Here is a 21,761-nt window from a genome sequence, read left to right on the forward strand (position 1 = left end):
ATAATTGCCTATAATAGCGTGCATTGTGCTTTTTTCATTGAGTAAATATTTGAGAACTTGTTAGAATTGTGGGTTTTTGAAATGCGTGTAAGTAAGTGTGTTTATTTTTGAATGATGTTTTGGTTTGAAATGGCGTAAGATTGGTTTAGGGTTTCGTAATAATTTAAGCGCCAAATATAACGGGTCAAAGGTAAGATTTGTCGCTTAAATTAATAAATGAAAAAGGCGCAATTTGCAATTACTATAATTAGATATCTTAAATTCTGATGAATAAATCTATACTAATATTATAAAGAGGAAAACTTTGGTTGGTTGTAATGAATAGGCTCAAAAACTACTGGACCGTTTTTAAAAATTCTTCCACCATTCGAAAGCTACATTATCCACGAGTAACATAGGCTATATTTTATTCCGGTACGGACAGTAGTTACCACGAGACGCGGGTGAAACCGCGGGAAAACGGCTAGTCATTGATAATTTAGATTTTATTTGCTTCAGGGTTATTTGCAAAACAGTATAAAATATAAAGACTCAATATTTTTAGTAACTATTTTTCAAATTAAACCAAGATTACTCCTAACTACCGTCTCAAGACATTCCCACAGACACTACCAAAAGAATATTAAATATTAGGGATGCACAAAAGATAGACAATACCCTATAATTTCAAGATATCGGTTCTCAAAAAGGGTTAGAACGTCTGTTACAAAAGATCAGACTTCCGGCTCATCGGACATATTGTGGTAGATTTTAATATAACAGATAATAAGAAATGCGATCGTATCAGTTTCATTATTAATACTAATATTAATAATAGTACCGTTTTGCGTTTTGTGAATAATATTAGGTGAGCGTTTGAAGGGTTGTATTTGTGAGAGGACTATCGAGTTAATTAGAAATTCGTAGTTGATAGTGCTTAATTAAAATAGAATTAAAAAAAGATATGTGAGGTTCTAAGATGTTTCATTGATACCATTCTAGTTTCGATAGGTAACACTGCTGGTAACGTTACAATTTAGCTTCCTCTAGCGGTCTAACTCGATCGATATTTTTCCAAACGATATTTTCAACTGGTTCCGAAAATCGCGTTGAAGTTTCAAGTTCTGGTTTCGAAAACGTATTATTTGACGTGAGAAAAGCAATTTTCAAAAAAGGAACACCAATACAAAACTAAGGACATTAAAAAAAAAACTAGTGACACAAACTCTTTGGTGACGATAAAACCGTTGTCTCGTCCCACCCCAAACCGAACAGGACAAACCTTCATAATCCATATTAATACTAGCAATACATCAACCCCCTGAAAACGTTACAACACAATACCCTTCAAACATAAATAATAAACTAAAAATTATATGCAAATTCACGAACCATAAGTTCCTATTGAACTTAACCCTTTCGCTGCGAGAGGGGACAAAAATGTTCATAATTTATTCACGTGAGATAAAGGTCAGGGAACGAGGTCGCATTCAAAATTGTACTACAACCGTGATCAGACGTGTTTCTTAATATATTTAGTTTTTAGATTTTTTAGTAATTCAACAAAATTTAAAAAAAAACGAGTGTCAAAGTTTTCAGGTGTGTTGTGCGCCTGCGTGTTAAAAATGGCGGGTGATCAAAGTGCCAATGGTTTCTAGAGTCGAATTTTTCAAATTTCATTTGAGATTTTCTAAGGTAATTTCATTTTGTTCTATTTGTGTTATAATAATGTAATTTTATTGGTTAATGTTTGCTTCCTTTTTATATTTAAAGTACAATTACAAGCCTCCATTATCGTTTATTAAGTTACATTGTTATTTATCTACAACTCCTTACAAAACAGTCCATAATTTATGATCCTAACTAATCCATTCTATTTTAAAGGTTTTTCTTATCTACCCATCTAAAAAGCCGTTTTAAAAACTCAGCCTGATTGTTTTATGCGCGTCGGAAGTCAGTAAAAATGTAAAATAAGAATAGTAAGAGCATTACTTCGTTAAACAAGATACTTTTAATTAATAAAGTAAGGAGAAATTTATAGTTACTCAATATTCGATGGCTATCTTGAAATTCACTATCTTTACAGTGATGGTATCTATTAAAAAGTATCGCCTTTTTACGTCGAATAAATAATGGTAACACCGTCTAAGTTGTAGTGTTTGTAGAAATATTTATTGAGCGGAAAGTTGGCTGTCTTCTTTTAAAGGGTTAACTTCTTGTTGAGTGTTATAGCTATTTTTCTTTTGCTTGGTTGCTAATGTCGCCATTTTGAATTGACATAGGTATCACATTACATCCTTGGAAGCTGACCTCTACACAGTTGGGCAGATGATGACAATTATGATTAGATATGCCAGTACAAATAATTATGTACCTAGGTATTATTATTCCTTGACTTCGATATTCAAGTCCTTTATTGTCTTAATTTCAAAACCAATAAGAATCAAACGGATTTTTAACACCAATTTAAATCGATCTCGCACTGTAAACTCACGTGAAAATAACTTTCAAAAATTATACGAACTAACAAGCCATACAAAAGAGGGTTATATTCCTACCTAACCCTTAAAAAACTAAACACATACATAACTCAATCGATTCTAAGAATCGAGACAACTCGAGTGCTTTCATAAATTGATATAAACAATATCCTAATGGAAACTGTTACTTGATATATTTGTCAATACATTTACCATAGCTTCCATGACTCCTATGTACAAGAGAAATATGTCCAAATTGCAAACCCGAGACATTGGGCATGGGGACTTCATCATCGAAAACTGAACCGTGTTTGTAAAGCGTTAGGGTGTATTTTTCTTTGGGGTTTGTGAGTGACTTAAGGCCGTTTTGTGAAATTGTAAGTCTATACTGTTTGCACATGTTTGATCGATTGACAACATGGGGGTGGGGTTTGCCATAATAATATTACCCCCGAATCCAGTAGGCCACATTTTAGTTCGCTTGTACCCGGTATTTGAAGAATTAGGAATTTTCCATCTAACACAACCTCTTTGTAATAGTTTTTTTTGGTATTAAAACTCTTTTTAATTAACTTTAAGTCACTTCGGGCTTGTACCGACGGACGTCGCGTGTGCGTCATTCTTTAATTCAAGATGGCTTCGTTAAAAAACAAGAATCGACAATTAAGATGCGATAATATTGCGATGTTAGAGATAAAAACGATAGTAAAATACAAAGTATCCAATAAGTTATCTCTTAAATTAAGCTCTAAGTTATCTCTTAAATCATTATTAACAATAAGCTTAATTAACTTACAGCAATGAAAAGAATCAAATGACCACGAAACATGGTTCCTGTCATAGACAATTAAGTTTTAACAACCAACTATTTAACATGATGAGCAATAAATACTCAAAGTAAAATAAAAAGGCTTTCAAAATTCGATTTTCGAAGTTTTCGATAATTGTCGGTAGCGATCATAGTCGATTAAACAACTTCTTTATTAGGCATCTTTTAAATACAAACAACAAAATAAAATTTTATGATCCTACCACTTCACCGGTAAATAAATAACTATGCGTTCGATTCCTCGTTTGGTCATGCTATAAATTAACCGGGACGTGTAAAAAATACTGACGTTGAGTTGTTTTAAAATAATTAAATAGTCTTACCATGTTCTCACACTGAACAGTCGAAGGCTTTGATCAATATTTTTAAGTAATTGGCTGCGACAAGTAAATGTCGCGAAAAAGGTCGCGGCAGAAAACTTATTACCAATTCATTGCAGACTGAATTTGAAATGATTCACTGGAGAAATGTCGGGCATAGTTACATCAAAGACAACCTATCATTTTTTTTAATACCAACCTTTTTATTTAAAAAAAGTCTGACAGCTATGGTCATAATAACCGTATTTTACCGACGCAAAAGAAGGAGTTCCCATTACAACTACGCGTTGTCATCGTAGGGTTAATTTGTTCGATGACTGTTAAGATAATTTTAAGAGCAAAATATCTCGCTTGTTTAATTTTCAGATGATTGCCATTTATAAATGGGCTATTAAATTTAAAAACAGTAATAATATTGTTGATTATAGCTTAATCAGAAATAAGTGTACTTAATTATTATTATTACAAGTTATTAAGTATGTTTGTTTATGTAATATTGACCTTTTGTATATTTAGTTACGTACTTAAGTTAAGCTAACGATAGAGGTAATAAAGTATAATTAACTTTTATGATACTTGAAGTAATGTGATACAATGCAGTTTCCTCTGTACCTATTATAATTAGATTTTACACACATTTGAATAGGCAGTAAAACAATCTACCAGTATTTTGAATATTAAATGTACTTACATTATAATATGTCTAAAAGCATATTGATAAGGGAACAAAAATTCTCCGAGTGTGTTTAGATTAATCAAATATTGCGTTTTTTCTATAAGCAAACTTTGGCTAATATATAGATAAATATTGTGTTACATGTTACCTGTGCAAGAATCAATTATCACTCACTGTCTTTGCTAAAAATCAAAACGTGGTAACCAGCAAAAAAAAAATTCAAATTCCGAATGCCAAAAAAAAAAAAGTTGACAGTTCAAAAATCGTGCAAAGCCGTTGGTTTACAAAGGAGTTAGCCCTATCGATTTTGTCCTCAACCCTACTCATATGTATATATTATGTATATAGGTACATGCGTCGGAGGGTCGTAAGGTACGGGGGTGGAACCAACTATCGGCTATACGTACGGTAGGTATATAAATTATATGTCGTTCACCCCATCAATAGTATAATGTATGGAGATTCGATATTATTTTGTGATAGGTTTTCCGTTCGATTTTGCTTTGTAAGTAGGTTGTTTAGATGGAAATAAAGTTGCCGTGTTTTATTCAGGAATAGAGTAAACATTGTGTTGCCGTGTAATTTATCATTCAACGACAAGGTTTTGATTCATAATAGAATTTTTATACTAAAATTCAGTTACGAACCGGATACAAAAAATGTACCACGTAATTGAAAATAAGACTCAAAATACTTTTCTTTCTCTTAAAAATTGTATTATTTACGTTCTAAAGTAAGTCACTATATCAAACATAATTGAGAACAGGGCTGTTAGCACCAACTTAATAGGTACGTTAAACGTTTGACGGCTTAATAAGCATGTTCCGGAGTATTTAAAAGAAATAACTTTATACGGAAACGCTCAGGAAACATTCAAAAGGATACCATGTGACTAAATTATTTGTAATTTGTCTCTGCAGAACTATGAAAACGGTTATTAAATAAAATGTGGGATAACTTACTACGGCTACCGTGTTTTAAATATAATGAATAAAAAACAAAAACAATCATAATTAAAAGCAAATATCAGGCTCAAAACTTACTTTAGCTTCCGATATTTAAAACGCTTATTAAATCTTAGAATGCTTTCAGACTCTTTACGCAGACTAAAAACTAAATTTTCCACCGCTTTCCCATAAACAAAAGACCATCTATAAAACCTTTCACTAAATCGGATATCTGTCAGTTGCAAATTACCTCAGCGCAAAGCCGGGACGCGTCACTAGTTAATATTTATACGTGATTATCTCTGCGTGGATTTTTTATATTGCTTTTTTTAACGAACTGAGCGGATTTGGTAGTTGGATAGATGTGGCATAAGGTTTTGTATGTATTTAGGGAGATTGATGGATAGATCTGTATGTTTTTGTGTGCAGGCAGTAAAAATCCAATTCTAGAAAGGAAAACAATCAAAAGTTAGATAATGAATTTAGCCAATCATTTCTTTTAAATTAATTGTTTAATTGAATTTGTGTACTTCGAACTCTTTCTGTTGCTTTCTTTACCTATTTCTTATTGGTAGGTTGGTATTCTTATTAGAAAAGAATAACATTTGATTCGAAATTAACAATGAAATCCCAATATAACAAGCTGTAGTCATAATTCAAATAAATGATTTAACTACTTTAGCCAATACTTGAAGCAAGGATCAAGTTTCGCGAAGTCATACGGAACTCCTATGTAGCTACGTACGCAAAGTTCTATTTTAATTACAGTTCCAAAAAGCGAATTTACTAACTCATATTTTATCCCCATTTGAATCAAAAATCGAATTACAAAAAATCGTACAGCAATGCGAATGATTATGATAACGACCAAAAAAACATCAGTGAAGACAACAAGTATTCTACTTGTATTCCGTCATTGAAACCCATTTATAATTCCCATATAGGTAGACAAAGTCGCGCTCAAAGCCCAGTCATCAATAAAAAATATAACTAATAAAGTCATCTACTACTCTTAACTATCAAAACCCGGTTTTACAACAAGAAAATGTCACTTGCATTAATATGACAAGGTTCTAGTCCCGCCTACGTACCATCATCCATGACATTTCGTCATTGTACCGTCAATTTTGACAGGAGTCACGCCTCTCTGTCATTTTGAATGCTCAATTAGTCAAAATAGTTGTCTATTAGGCGTACCGGTAGTCTATGATCTGTTGGGTACGAATTAAATTAACTTGCCGGTTCCACTTGGATGGCTATGCTACTTTAAAAAAATATTCATGATAGGTACATGTGAGAAGAGGATCATGTCTGTACAACATTATTTTATTAGATATACTCGTACAGTAGTCTTATAGTCGTTGGTTTAGTATGAAAATGTACTACGTTCGTTTCATAGCATTTCGTATAATTTTTTCACGATAGTGAAGCAAAAGTATGAACTCTGAACGGAACCGTAAGTCCGTAGAATATACAATAGGTAAATTTAAAAAAAAAACAGTAAAAGGTAAAAGTAGAGATTGAAAATCTCTAAATCCGCTGTCATCTTAATATCCTGTTTAAAATAATAATTATGAAAACAATACGCAAACGATTGATTCGTCGAAGTCCCAATCAAAATTATAAAAACGTATTAAAACGTATTCATTGTAGTGTAGAGGCATCAAGGCTCATCAGTATTTAAAATAGGTAATCATAAATAATTTGAAATTTAGTTAAGTTTTAAACTTGCGAACACATTTTTAATTACGCGGTATCGTTGCGCCGATTAGGTGAGGTTACCGGCAAAACTTTCCCGAGCTTAAGTAAATTGAGAAATCAAAAGCTAAACCCGCACGTTTAGGCATTTCCATATAAAATATCTCAAAAATATTTTAATTTCACCTTAAATAATATTAATTTCATAACTACTGAAAAATTCTTACCTCATCGGCGACCCGCAAAGTTTTCAAGTCAAATTTTACCGCGGCGCGACTTGAAAAAAATTTTTTGTCACTGAAAATAAAATAAAAAAATTAATAGACAACAAAAAATAAATTAAGGAAAAACCGCGTCACTCAAAAATCGAACACTAGTCAAATAAAAAAATAAAATGCAAAGACAAATTTGGAAGAGACGCGTCCCGAAGGAAATTTGAGAAAATCGTCGTCTCTATGCGGCGTACGGTGAGCGAATGTCCCGTTCAAACTACGCTACAATTTCCTCGGCGAAAACCGAATCGACTGCGCTGTGTAAGTATAGGGAAGGGTGGTTTTTCCTTCGAATTTCATAAGTATCTACCTTTCTTTATATCTAAGCGCAAGAACTACGCTCACCCCTTGAGAATACCTCGTGAGACTCGATCGCGGATCCACTTCAATCTCGCACTAACAGAATCACGCCTGCCAAACCAAATTGACATCTGTCACTCTAACAATAAGAGTCTGGTTCGAATGTACGTACAATAGTGATGTGCCCTTACATCATAGTTGGACTTTCTAGTAAGGCAACGGTAACATAGATAAAATGTATTGGGTGGTGAATAGAAATATATTTATGTATGTAGATTCGTGTGTTCGAGAGTAAGATATGGTGTGGGCTTCGTTTCACGTATGACTGTGAAGCTATACGTAGGTAGACGGCGCTTGGTTAAAATGTGAATTTTGATACGAGGATACGACTCGCAATTTGTCACAATATGAGATATCATATCGGGTAAGCAATATCGTTTAGACGATTTCCTTTTGTACATCAATTCTTTTGTCTGTTAGGTATTTCATGAAGAAATAAATGAGGTCGCCTTTATTATTTTTGTTATGATAAAAATATAAAGGTAACATCACAGAAGAGGTTCAATAGAACTAATGAGCGGAAAATTATTAACCATCGAACGTGTTAATTTTTACGCCCAAAGGGTAGCCCGTCATGCATAAAATTATACGCTAAAATAAGTTTTACGGTTAAACGATAATGGGGGATACGAAAATTCGGTTCAAAGTGACACCATCGGTTTATCAAATCGAGAAGCAATCGATTTTCAGGTCCGACGCTCGAGCACTCGCCTGATGCAATGACACACATTTAAAAACTCTTAAATAAATGCGAAATGATTCAGCAAGCAACAAGTTTCATTCATTCACGGGAAAACGAGAAGGCAATCCAATTAGAAAGGGAAAGAGAGGAATTTAAAAAGTGAACGCCCGGAAAGTTAGGCGGGAAAGCTCCGTGCTAATAACCTGTTGCTTCCGCCGCTAAATTAAATATCAGAGCGGACCGCGCTTAACCAAAACATCGACATCGATACAATTTGCCAAGACAACTAACCGTCCCTACTACACTATGGAATTTCAGCAGTGCCTCGACGACAAAAAACACCCCAGTGATCGATATACCTCACCTTATTCGTCTTGATACACAGCAGTCTATACTTAGAAATTGCTTACATTTATCATTTTACTATTCATAAGCCACCCCGTCGCCGTTTGAGTATTATCTTGGAAATATCGATAAAGCTCACTTGATGCGGCTGACACCCCTACGCTTGCTTGACAAGGGGTGAAAAAGAGACAGAACGCTCCAAAACTCGATGTGAGACGAAGAAAGAAGATAGTACCGCGACGAGATAAGTGTTCTAATTTATACTCAAATTGCGAACGTCGTCACAAGAACCACGTGCTAAATAACTTATTCAAATTCAGAATGCCTTAAGTGCTTTATTTTTGGCATTGATATTGAACTTTAGTGCGAGCTGCGAAGGTTGAAATTAAGTATTGATATCAATTTAAAAAATATTGTGTTAGAATTTTTCATTTTTGAAAAGCGAATCTCTATCTACGAGAGTAGCGAGATGGATTTTCATTCTTAATGTTCTCAGGATTGGGTTGTTTTTCCTTTGTTGGAAAAGTTTGCAAATTAATACGTAAGATTTTAAAAGAAAGACTGTGCATACTAACTAGGGCTGTGTCAAGGTTAAATTGGTGTTTTATTAGTAAGTCGGTTAGTGGGTTAAATGTTACATTTAGGGGTGATTTCGGAGTTACGATGCCGTGATTATGTAATTTACGTTTTGTATTTGATTAATTTTATAGCATTTGATAGCTTTTTGATTAGTAGAGGTACATTTGTGAGGCAATAAAATGGCGGATGGGGTAGATGGCAGTTATTCATGAAATTTTATAGGTAAAGTCATGAGTCGCTGTGATTAATTGGCTATGAATGGAATTAAAATTATGGCTGTAACTGTATGTAATGGCTTTGGTTATTTCCACAACCATGAGCTTGTTGAGCTATCATTTATTCTTTGTAAGTGTTCAGTAAAATACCAACTTATGGGAAACTGTCTGGATATAAATCCACTACTATACAATGTCCTGATATAGGTAAACATTTATTCTGAAAGTTAGAAATATTTCAATGAAACAGAACCATTTTAAGATCAACAAATTTTCATTTACAACAGTGAAAACAAACACTGAAAATCACTACCACATTTAAATCAATAGCGTATCTCAAAATACCGACACGGACTACCAGTTTTTTTTAGTAAATTTTTGACACTTGTCATGTCTGACGCATCAAAATGAGATAGGGGTAACTTCACCCCCACGCTACCCCTTGCCAAGTACATTCGCCTTTTCTTTATATTTTGCAGTATGTGCTTTATTCTTTGGGGGCGAACATTTTGACAGTAACACAAAATACGTTTAAATAAAAAGGAACTAAAACTTCTAAGGCTAGTTTTGTATGTATTTTTTTTCTATTTTTGCTTAGAAATTATCATTTTATCATCCCGAGGTTTTCGTGGAAACTACTGCCCGTACCGGGATAAATTATGGCCTATCTTGCTTGGTAGAAGTGCGTGTAGCTTTCAAACAATTAAAGAATTTCAAATCGTTTCAGTAGTTTTGGAGCCTATTTTATATTATATAGTAGATATAGATATAGACTACGTGCTTTATTGTTTAAGGGCGAACATTTCGATAGAAAAATAAAACGAAGTCAAAATAAGAGGTAAAACCTCTATGACTAGTTTCGTATGTAGTTTTCTTTTTTTTCTTATTTTTGCTTAGAAATTATCTTTTATGAATGGCAAATTTTCCCCCATCTATTCATATTTTTGCTTTGTTGAGATTCTGCGTTCATTAGTAGGTTTCACAGTTTTTTTCTCATTTTAATTGTGGCTAGCGTTTTATTGTTGGAAAAAGTAAAGAGTTAGAAGCTATCTGTTTATGTTATAAACACCCTCGAGCTTCAATTTATATAAATAATTCAAACAAACAAACATTATATTTATTTTTTCGTATCCCAAAGGCTCCAAAAATACTGAACAAATTTGCAAAATTCTTTCACTCATGGAAAGCCACATTATTCAGTTTCAAAGACAGACAAAAAGAGTAGTTCATAGTTTTTACTTTTTATTTATTTGGAAACTAAAATGTAGTTCATTCTAAAAAAACATTGTAAAATCTAATTGTCTTATTGACAAAAACGACAAAATATGACCATCACCCACCTCTACGTCCCAACCCTCAATATCGATAAACTCCCATCTCTAGCTCTACCTCGTTAGTGCCATTTCTTAACAATTCTTCGTAACTAGAGGCAAGCATAATCGTTTAAGCATATAGTAAATAATAATTTGGTAGCCGCAGAACTGTATTGTCGGCTAACAAGCAACCCTTGAGAGCACGCGAGTCGAGACTTTAGTGTAGAGAGGTATGTGAAAAATTATGACTTTTAATTTGGTTAAGGTTTTTGATATATGTACATACTTAGATATTTTTGACATGAGATTTATTTAAAAGGAGAATATTACAAATTAATTATAATTCGTAAACCTCTGCTATTTGTTTAATTTACATAGAACTTACCTGTTAGTCTCAATTTTTACAGGTCTTTTTTTGAATAGATCTAAACCTTGAATTTTAAGGACAAGAATAGAGGTTTTCGAAATAAAAAGCTTTTTATTTCTAACTTGGCATCTGACAATAAATAATATATTAATATATGTATTGGAAAATATACAGTGAGGAGGACATTTCACTACAATAGCACAGGCTTACAAAATAGAAAATTATCATATTGTGTTACCAAATTTTTCTTTTAATGGTTTTCTCCTAAAAACCCCTATTTACGGCTGTCACAATTCGGAGTCACGTCAACAGTGCGTGCCAAGTCAAATCGCATATACATAATTCAATTATTATTAATAATTAAACTCGGTAATAATTACCTATTATTATTATGGGTGAAGCTCAGTTACAAACATATGTTTATTAATGTATTATTTTACTACTTCTTCGTATTTAGGTTAATTATTTAGTGGGGATGTGAATGGAATTGTTTATTTGCGAGTATTTTAACTGTTTGTCTTTGGTGGTTCAAGCGACATTACAGCCTGTACTTAGTGTTTTACTTGGGGGTATATATAGCTGTTTAAATGCTCACGCCCGGACGGAGAAAATCTTAACTTAGCAAAAGAAAAACAATATTTTATTATTATTCTTTTTTTTACATAACACCAAGTTTTATTTGAGCCGTTTCATTATGAAAAACTAGACCGAAAAAAATACTTTTTTTATCGTTTAAAAATATAAGCAAACATCTATTAAAATATTTAAAAAAAATCACAAAAAAAATGTGCACTTACACCTTTATGCTTGTCCTCGCTACGCCTGTCAAAACGAATGGGAAATATTCGAGAAAGAGTGACTGGATAACAAGCACACACACACACACATTGCACATGGGGACCGGCCGCCATCTTGAAACCATTCACTATCGGAAAATTTAGTTTACGTCAAGGAATTGGACGGGGTAGAATAGGAACGACGGATTGTAAGGGCTGGCTTTTTTGCGTATATTTTTAAGCATATCTAAGTAGGGAAATAAAAGACATGCTATTCAGGTTGATTTTGAACGGATAATAAGAACTATTCTTGTAAAGAACGAATTAAACGTTTATTTCGTACCCATATTTTTCAATAACAACGCCTAAAGTGTCGTTCAAATAAAAACAATCTATGATAAAGTTTTGGGAAAAAATTTCAAGTAGCGTTAATTCCGCGGAATTAAAACTAATTACTATTCCTACTATCAAACTAACGTCTGATCCCATAATTTGACAATCCGTAACACTTAAAAGACAACACCCTATTCGTCAATTGACTATGTCTAGCTATATCTACTCAAAAATCAAACAAAAACGAACAACATTAAGACGCCTTAACTACCAACCGCCTTAACCCAAACTAAAAAGGAACAACTTAATCCATGTCTTACCATTAAAAATTCAAAAATTATCTACATTTATACACATTTATCATTTAGTAATCACGCAATATTTACTAATGTACCCTTCTAAAAGTAGGAAAAAGTAATTTGTGAGTCGATTTAACACCGAGCCGCTTATTTTCGGTGCCCCGCTAGAAGGAGTGAAATCGGGTAGCTACTGAAACAAATGTCTTGTATCCGTACTTGGCTTAGGGTGGGGAAACAATGTCATTTTTTGTCGATAGATTTTTTGTAGGCAGAAAATTATTTAATTTATCCAAACTAATATTATAAATGCGAAAGTAACTCTGTCTGTCTGTCTTTCTGTCTGTCTGTCTGTCTGTCTGTCTTTTCTTCACGCCTAAACTACTGAACCGATTTGTGTGAAATTTGGTACAGACATAGTTTGAAACTTGAGAAAGGACATAGGATAGTTTTTATTACAAAAAAAAAATAAAAATTAAATTATTCCGGACATATAGCGCCATCTATTGGTCAAATCAAAAATCTGCTGGTAGTCACTATTCCACGCGAACGAAGTTGCGGGCAAAAGCTAGTAATTTATATATTTTTTTTTTACTTTATACTTTTTTAATGCTGAATTAAATTTTAATAATAAAATCTATTTATTTGTTTGTAGGTACTTTAGAGCCTCCAAAACTATTGAACGGATTTGAAAAAATAATTCACTGTTGGAAAACTACACTCTTCCCGAGTAACATCGACTATATTTTATTCCGGTACCGCTTAAAACAACTGGAAAGGGCTAGTTATAAAATATTTAATCAACAATTCTTTAATGAGTTAAACTTTGTAATAAAATATCATTGCATACACATCCTCTTTGCCAATATCATTGTACGCATCCGATTTGTCAATTGAGTCTAATAGGTGAGTATTCTAAGTATTTGTGTAGCCTAGATATGCTGCAGATGAGTGCCTGGACCAACATTGCACCTTTGTGCATGTCATTGTTATGATACTTGACTGTGCAGTGTTCATTCTGTTGTGTTTCGCGGTTTTACGGAATTTTATTGGGTGTTAATCTATCAAAAACAAAATTAATTCTCAGATTTGTGTTAAGTATCGAACCTACTTGATATAAAGTAGCTGTAGGTAATATAGATTTTTGTAATTTAATTACATAATTGATGTCATTAAAACACTCATAATTTGAGAATACAACTAAACCAAAAATTACAACCAATTTCATGATTGATAATGTGATTTGTACAAAAGAATAACAATCTAGTATTGTCTATTTGTTTATCAACTCAATTTACAAACGTCTGATTTACTTAGTATAATATAGCAGCATGCAGTGTAGGTAATATTATTGCATCTGCTAACAGTCTAAGCACAGGCTTATCTAAATAAAGAAAACAGAACATCTAGAAATTTCTCAGTCGATTGACTCCTACACCGCACATATCGTTTCCAATGTACATATGCAATACATGATGTCCTCCTCCTAGCCGATTATCGGCTACGACGGCTGTTCTCACGTAAGGAGATTAGCCAACTACGCAGGACATATTATAGTGCACGAGCATTTGCGCAGACACAGGTGCACTCACTATTCCTTAACTCTCATAGCCCGATGGGACGGTAATCCGACACGACCGGAGAGAGATCAGGCGCAGGACCGACATTTACGTGCTCTCCGATGCACGGGTGTATCAATCACCAACTTCCAGGCTCCGGGCTGCTTTGTGAAAGTCTTCTAAAACCCACAAAGCGATTTCGGCCCGACTCGGGAATCGAACCCGAGACCTCGTGCTCAGCAGCCGCACTTGCGACAGCCAGACCAACGAGGCATGCAATACATACCTATATTATTAATATATGCGTTGCATGATGATCTCACACTTTAACTAGGCAAAGTTTATTTATTTATGTAATTGCAAAAACTAAACGGACTAGGTTGTAAACCAGTTCCACACGTGTTGGTTTTTTCGAAAAAACTGGTGGGAGTAGAAAATCTTTGGAATTAATGTATGAAAATGGATGTGTGGAAAATTTAAAGACACTATAAGGTATGGCGTGGAGGTATCCATTCAATATTATAAGAAAATAATGTCAGTGGGTAACAAAAAGTACGTTTTTTCTCTACTTAGAGAACACAAAGAAATTAGATTTTTAGTTGGAAAATTTATTAATACTCAATTTACACTTATCTATGCACTATAGTCGCTGGTAATAAACAAGTAATTTACCTAAAGAACCTTTACTACCTACACGAGCATAGTTTATATCTTCCGCGATTCTAAATACAGACCTACCACTTAAAATTATGCAAGTATGCATATTGTCTTCCTTATCGGTCTTTTACGCCATTTTATAATCATTACTGCACACTGTATGCAAATGGCTACAAAAAACGTCGGTTGGTTAAAAAGGTATTCGATAAATTAGCTGTATATCGCGTCTCTTTGATGTGGTAATCAATAGCAATGGAATATTTCTACTTATGTACGTGAATATATGAATGATTACTGATTAAATAGAATGGTTTAGTTTGTTTCTTGGTATTGAAGCGGCGGTTTTATTTCATGTGGTATCTTAAATCGGGATCAGCCGGTAACTGTAATGTTGAGATATCGGTCTTGTTCAATGGAAGTGGGAAATTATGTGATATCAATCTGCCGTGCAAGTTTAAATAGATTTATTATGTTAACTTAGATATTTGTTTATACATGTAATCAATACATTAATGACAATATATTCGATAGTTGTCACTGTCTCATTATAGGTAGGTATACCTTTACTTAAGTATTATTTTTCGGCCAAAGTTTCGCTGACGAAATTTTTTATATTATTATTATTTTTTTTTATTAATTTGAGAATAAAATCTACATATGAAGGCCATAACACACCATCGAAATTTTATCGACAAAATTATCCGCATCTCCCATCCCTACCTCACGCGGAAACGCTCGGCGCTGGGGCGTACAATTTCAGGGCCACTACAAATGTGCACAGTTTTGTTTCTGACATTCTACCATCAATAACGTTTTTCCTAACGCAACAACAGACGGTTCCTTTTTATTTATTGAGCGTTCACTACTGGGTTTTACTTACTCAGTTAATTCTACAATCGCTTGCGTTTGATTGATAGTTTGAATTATTTTGGTATGTGTGAAATCGCAGTAATGTTTGAAGGGATGTATATATTGTTACTCCTTCATGTATAAGCTACTCAATACATTTTCTATCATTTATACGGAATGTGCCTTGTTCCTTCAGGATGCAGGTGAAATCGTGGAGAACAACGAGTAGTAAAATCCTCTATATAAAGATTGTAGGCACAGTGCAAACAAGTATGTACTAGGTAACTATGTATATCCTAAAAACTGAAGCTTCAAAAATCTATAAGACTCAATAGACCAAAAAGGAACTTTGTAATTATTACTGGCAATCTCTCTCGAAATCATAATATTATACAGTACATAAAACAAAATACTGCCTCGTTGGTCTAGCTGTCGCAAGTGCGGCTGCTAAGCACGAGGTCTCGGGTTCGATTCCCGAGTCGGGCCGAAATCGCTTTGTGGGTTTTAGAAGACTTTCACAAAGCAGCCCGGAGCCTGGAAGCTGGTGATTGATACACCCGTGCATCGGAGAGCACGTAAATGTCGGTCCTGCGCCTGATCTCTCTCCGGTCGTGTCGGATTACCGTCCCATCGGGCTATGAGAGTTAAGGAATAGTGAGTGCACCTGTGTCTGCGCAAATGCTCGTGCACTATAATATGTCCTGCGTAGTTGGCTAATCTCCTTACATGAGAACAGTCGCCGTTGCCGATAATCGGCTAGGAGGACATCAAAACAAAATCACTATAAGTAAATTCCCAAACAATACCAATACAACACATCTATCTATCTATATTAATACAACATAAAACCCATACAAATTGACAAGCCTATCACCGTAAAATAATCTAACAAAGCACTCTTATGTAATTGATACAATAATAATACGAAGCCACTTAGTAATATACATATTATAATAGTATACATTTGTATACATATACATTGTACGTTTATATTGGTTTACTTGCCGAGAATTTCATAGAATTCCAACATTCGCTGACATGGAAAAATGAATATTATTAAAATACGACAGCACACAGTCGCAGCTCTAGATAGTGTTGTACCTTTATCTGGGACGCGGATATTTCTGTAAGATGACTTTGATGCTTGAAAGAATGTATACTAGAGGTCAGAGGTATAAAAAATCTGTTGAAATCAGCAAGTACCTACCTATGTCATTCACCTTAATACATCTTTTGATAAGTTAGAAAGATATAAACATACCACACACTTATATAATAAGTACGCCAAAAAATACATTTTAACCACGCTTGAAATTTCCGAGCCTTCAATAACATCTTTACCTCAATAAACAGCATTAGTATTTTCCAAAATCCTTAACCATACAGTTACATTCTAAAAATACTCACCAACAAACGGCATTCAATATTCCCAAATATCCGAAAGTCGCATTTGGGGCACGAAATTTTTCCACCCCTAAACAACATACCGCACACACACATCAATGTATGCTTATTCCGCCGAATGTCACATTCATAGGTAAAAATTCAACATCCAGATATGACGTTACCCTTTCTTTATCAAAAACTAACACACGTGCGGATATAACAAGGTTTTCTCGTATCGATATAAGCACTCACACTTGCACAACACTAGAGTGGAAAACGATATTCAACTTTGTCTCTTTACCTTTAAGTTCGAGTTTGGAAAAACTAGAAAAATATTCTCTTATCAATATGCTACAAAGAAAACTGAACCTTAGCCCAAACCAATAAGATTCTTAATTTGAAAATGTAAACGAACAACTTAAGCCTTTTCGTTCCGCGCGAGTCTAAAAATATCTACACAGTGTAACATGCAAAAATATACTTTAGAGCTTAAAAGAGAAGGTTTGTATTTGCGTGTTCTAATTCCGAATTGAAAATATCGCGTGGGTGAATTCATGAGGCAACAATAGTGTCCGAATGGGGTTGTTAGTTTTCGGCCCACTGCGCATCAGTTTCGCGCATATGAAAGATGGCGGACGAAAACCCGTGTCGCGCCATTTTGGCACACATTTCTCATTTTAGCTACTAAAATAATGAAAATAACTCAGTTTCTTGTTGAATAACGTGAAATGTTGTTCATTCTTAGTAAGTTTAAGAGTTTTTAGAGTATTTCGTGTGCAGGTAAGGTATGTGCTCGAATGAATGGTACGTTAAGTTACAAGTCATTGATTTTTACGTGTTTGCAATGTGGTGACAAAGTTGCTGACTAGAAGTTCCATATATTTTCTTGTTGTTTGAACTTCAAAGATATTCGTAGTTTTTCTCCAAAACTGTTATAGCTAACAAGAATTTCTCCACCATTTTTTTCACAATTATGTTCTTGAAAACCTTTTTATGTCATTATTTCGTGATTCAAAAATTTATTTTCTTTTGTTTCAGATATGCTGTTTGAAAAGACAATATTTTTTATTATTATAAAATAATATTTATAACCCTCTGTGTTGCTGAGAAGTTTGTTCATTGCCATGGATGAGAAAGGACGAATGAAAGTGCCCTGTACTGTACGAGAACCGGTGTCGCCAAAGCCACACATTTAATAATTTTTTTCTTTCTCGCCATAACTTTAGGAAGCGCTCTGTAGGGCAGTACATTTAACATAATATTGTACATTTGGACGTAAATTTACTACGATTTAATTAGTCTGGATTCAATAAAAGTTTTTAGTAGTTACAGGACTTCTACCTATACTTACAGATGTTATAATAGGTCTACCTCTGTCAACGGATAAGAGGATTACAATTCCCTTTACTTATTTTTTCCATAGAAAATGTTTTACTGATTTTTATCTAAATGCGCTAAATAATGAGTCATTCCCGTTGGATACCACATTTTGATCCCAAAATTTTATGTATTTCCGATGGATCCCATTAGAATAAAATTAAATATTTTTAACGGACTTCCTAGTCCGTTAGAAACTAGAAACGGCGGGAAACACCTCTAAAATACAAACTCAAAGAATTAGAAAGCAGTACACACCAATTAAACACCAAAAAGTTCACACCTCAAGAATAGCCAAAAGTAACAAATAACGGAACAACCAAAGAAGTTGTTATTACAAAAATTATTAAATTACACCCTAGCATTGTGAGTAAATTTGAATAAATTATAATCACAATGCATATTCAAATTGGTTCCCAGCATTTGGAGTCATCTTTTATAATAATGCTTAACCCTTTCTTGCAGTTGTGATAGTTTGGGTTATTATTATTAATAATAAGGAGCTCAGGTGATCTTCTGTTGTTAGTTTCGCTTTGAAAACGGTTGAATGAATATTTGGTTTATGTTGTTAAGATTTGATTGTTAGTATCTTGGGTGGTTGAGTGTCACTTGGTCAAGAGTATAAGCAAACTGTAGAATAAACAAACTAAACAATAGTTGATCAAATGTTTTGGCATTTTTTTTAAGTATGTATATCTTGATTCCAATCAACATTGTAGTCAGTTTGATAGCAGCTAAATTCTTGATCTTTGTTTTGTGCGCGCTCCCATATGATACATCTCTGTAGTTATCAAGCGCCCGATCAAATTGTCGGCTGACTAAAAAATCTGCAGTGTGCGGTTACTCTAAGATTTGTTTGTCAGTACGTTGAGTGGTGAATGTTCGTCCGTTAAGTGATAGTGGTAGATTCCTGAAATGGGCGAGTTCATTTACAAGATTTCATTCTGGTTCTCAATTGGAATGATTTTTTTATTCGAAGACTTAATGATATATGTCTATATCAACCTCTGCAATATTTTACTATTTTTTTATTTGGATTATTTTTGACGTTAAAATTGAAATATTCAAAAATAAAATTTATTTAACTTGCATGTTTTTACTGCTTAAGAAATACTATATTGTATGCATATTGAAAGCTATATAGAAACTATTCTAAAATGCTCCTAAAGAAATCGCCTTTAATTGAATCTACCAAAGCGATCTGTAGCAGGCTCAACGAAATCGAAAGCTGTTATAACTATCAATATTTGATCTAACAAAAACTCACCGGCTCAACGGAACAGTGTTGACTAGGTATTATTTCCTACTTTTTATTAACAATATAACCCTACACTTTCGATCCTTAGCCGTTTTTTCCTACTTCCTGAACTCCACACATCTGTGCGACAAAAAATGACATACACTACACAAAGAACATTATTCTAATTATGCATAGACCGACAACGTGCTCCGACATGAAAAAAAATAATAATAAAAAGGTCGATAAAGGGTTAACTTTTTGCTTTACGATTGAAAGCGAACACTTTTGTATTATGCAAATGAAGGCGACATTTACATACAGTTTTTTTACTAAAGAAAAATCACGCACATCTGTCGCACTTCCGTTTCCTACTTTAGTTAATGGTTGTAATAGATAACCGGTTTGCTTGGTTAATGTCAACCATTTTTTTTCTGCAGATAAGTTCCTGAGTTTTTTATCTAGTCGCAGTTTTGCATTGCTCATATCTACTTATATTAATTTGCACCTGTCCAAAAAATTAAAATATAATTGTAACGTTACGATAAAGTTTAATTAATTCCAATTATTGAAGAAGACAAATTTATCGTGGTCGATTAAAATTTAAACAAGTAGAAACTACTCCGACATATGTTAATAAAGAAACAATACTTTATAAAAAACTGTACGACAAAAAATAATTAGAAAAATGTTGTAAAATGTTAGATGTGTATCGTCCATTCGCGGGTCTGCGCTTCCACAAGATGGACAGATAAAAATAATATATCATTATAGACAATTATATTGTCACTGGCTGTATTACGGAAGTCGGATATATACGACGCGCGCATTCAACGGGTTACAACTTTCCAATTTACGACACACGAAAATCAACCGTACATCTTCGTAGATAGAGTTGAATTTTCTTTGTGTGATGACAGACTTAAGATGTTATAACTTGTTAAGTTTTTTCTAAGACCGTAGGCGATCTAACCCTTCCTTTACTGCTATCGTGTCAGCTTTTTCCTGTTATCTGTTTTATTGCTCAGTGTATTATTATAGACGGAAATAGCTGTAGGGTCTTAACGACCGCACTTAAGCGGTCGAAGTGTTAAATGTCCAGTATACTGTACGGTCAGTTTCGTGGTTATAATTTGCTGATTTATAGGGTTAGGTATATGTTTTTTAAAGTAGATTTATTAGTTTACTTTTCTTGGATTTTTCTATTGTACCTATATGTTTTACGTTGTTTTTTCTATTTACTATAATTTTATTATTTCTATATAATTGTATTATAAGCTTTCAGAGAGCTATCAACGCGTCGCTGTGCCGTTTTTTGTCACCATTTTGTTTATATATTTTCTTTCTATAATAAAAGTTTTTTATTGAATAAAAATATATATTTTATAAACTGTAGTTTTCTTTCTTTCCACACCTTCCCTTTTATTCAGTAACTATCTTTATGATGCGGTTCGATTCCCGCATAGAAGTATTATGATGAACTACAGGGCAATGAAGTAGTATAGGTCTGACCATATATTATACAAGAGTAATATTGTCTGTAACCGAACCTAACTCGAAACTGAACTAAATCTCAATAAAATCATCAGTGGTTGCGCTATATAATACGTCTAATCTATCACTTGGGCCATAAAGATGGCCGAACTGTAGAACTGACGCTTCCGGGTTTGATTCCCGGTACTACAGTAGAAAAAGAGTAGGTCAACAAATTTGTATGATAAAATTTGTATGATGAGCATATTTGTTTGTGCAGATTACTTAAAATCTGAATTTACTAATGCAATCCTATAAAAATAAACCAGTAGATAAGTACTTGGCTAAATAAATGATTGAAGGTGCCACCGATTATGGTCATCATAGCTTAAAAATATGCACCACTGGACAAAGGCCTCCTCCAGGCCATAGAGGATTTGCCCATATACTCACCGCGCTGGGCGTCTATGTTGGTAAGCGTACTGTGGGATGTTTTAGCTTCGGAGATGCTGATGCTGAAGATTGTCGTGGTATGGGCATGTAATGAGGAGGGATGATACGCATGCAACAAAGTGTGTGCTAGGTAGGTGTGTATAGGAGTGAGTGTCAGTATGACGAGTGACAGGGGAAAATGGAAGAAAATGACATATTGCACCGACCCCAAGTAAAATTTGGGAACAGGGCAGGAGAAAGAAAGAAAGATGCTGCTGCCCGTCTCCAAGCAAGACATATCCCAATTGGTGCTGTGTGGTGGTT

General features: G+C 33.8%; 1 long non-coding RNA gene across 2 annotated transcripts; it reads left to right on the top strand.

The window, feature by feature from the left end:
- The first annotated feature begins 1,497 nt into the window (after positions 1–1,497).
- LOC124635424 lies at positions 1,498–19,797 on the top strand. 2 transcript variants are annotated; one of them, XR_006985002.1, is made up of 2 exons: positions 1,498–1,674; positions 17,957–19,797. It is a non-coding gene; the product is annotated as an uncharacterized LOC124635424 (long non-coding RNA). The 2 variants fall into 2 exon arrangements; XR_006985003.1 differs by lacking the exon at positions 1,498–1,674 and adding an exon at positions 17,545–17,722.
- Positions 19,798–21,761: the final 1,964 nt, after the last annotated feature.

This window comes from Helicoverpa zea, chromosome 12 (genome assembly GCF_022581195.2).
Source record: "Helicoverpa zea isolate HzStark_Cry1AcR chromosome 12, ilHelZeax1.1, whole genome shotgun sequence".
NCBI lineage: Eukaryota > Metazoa > Arthropoda > Insecta > Lepidoptera > Noctuidae > Helicoverpa > Helicoverpa zea.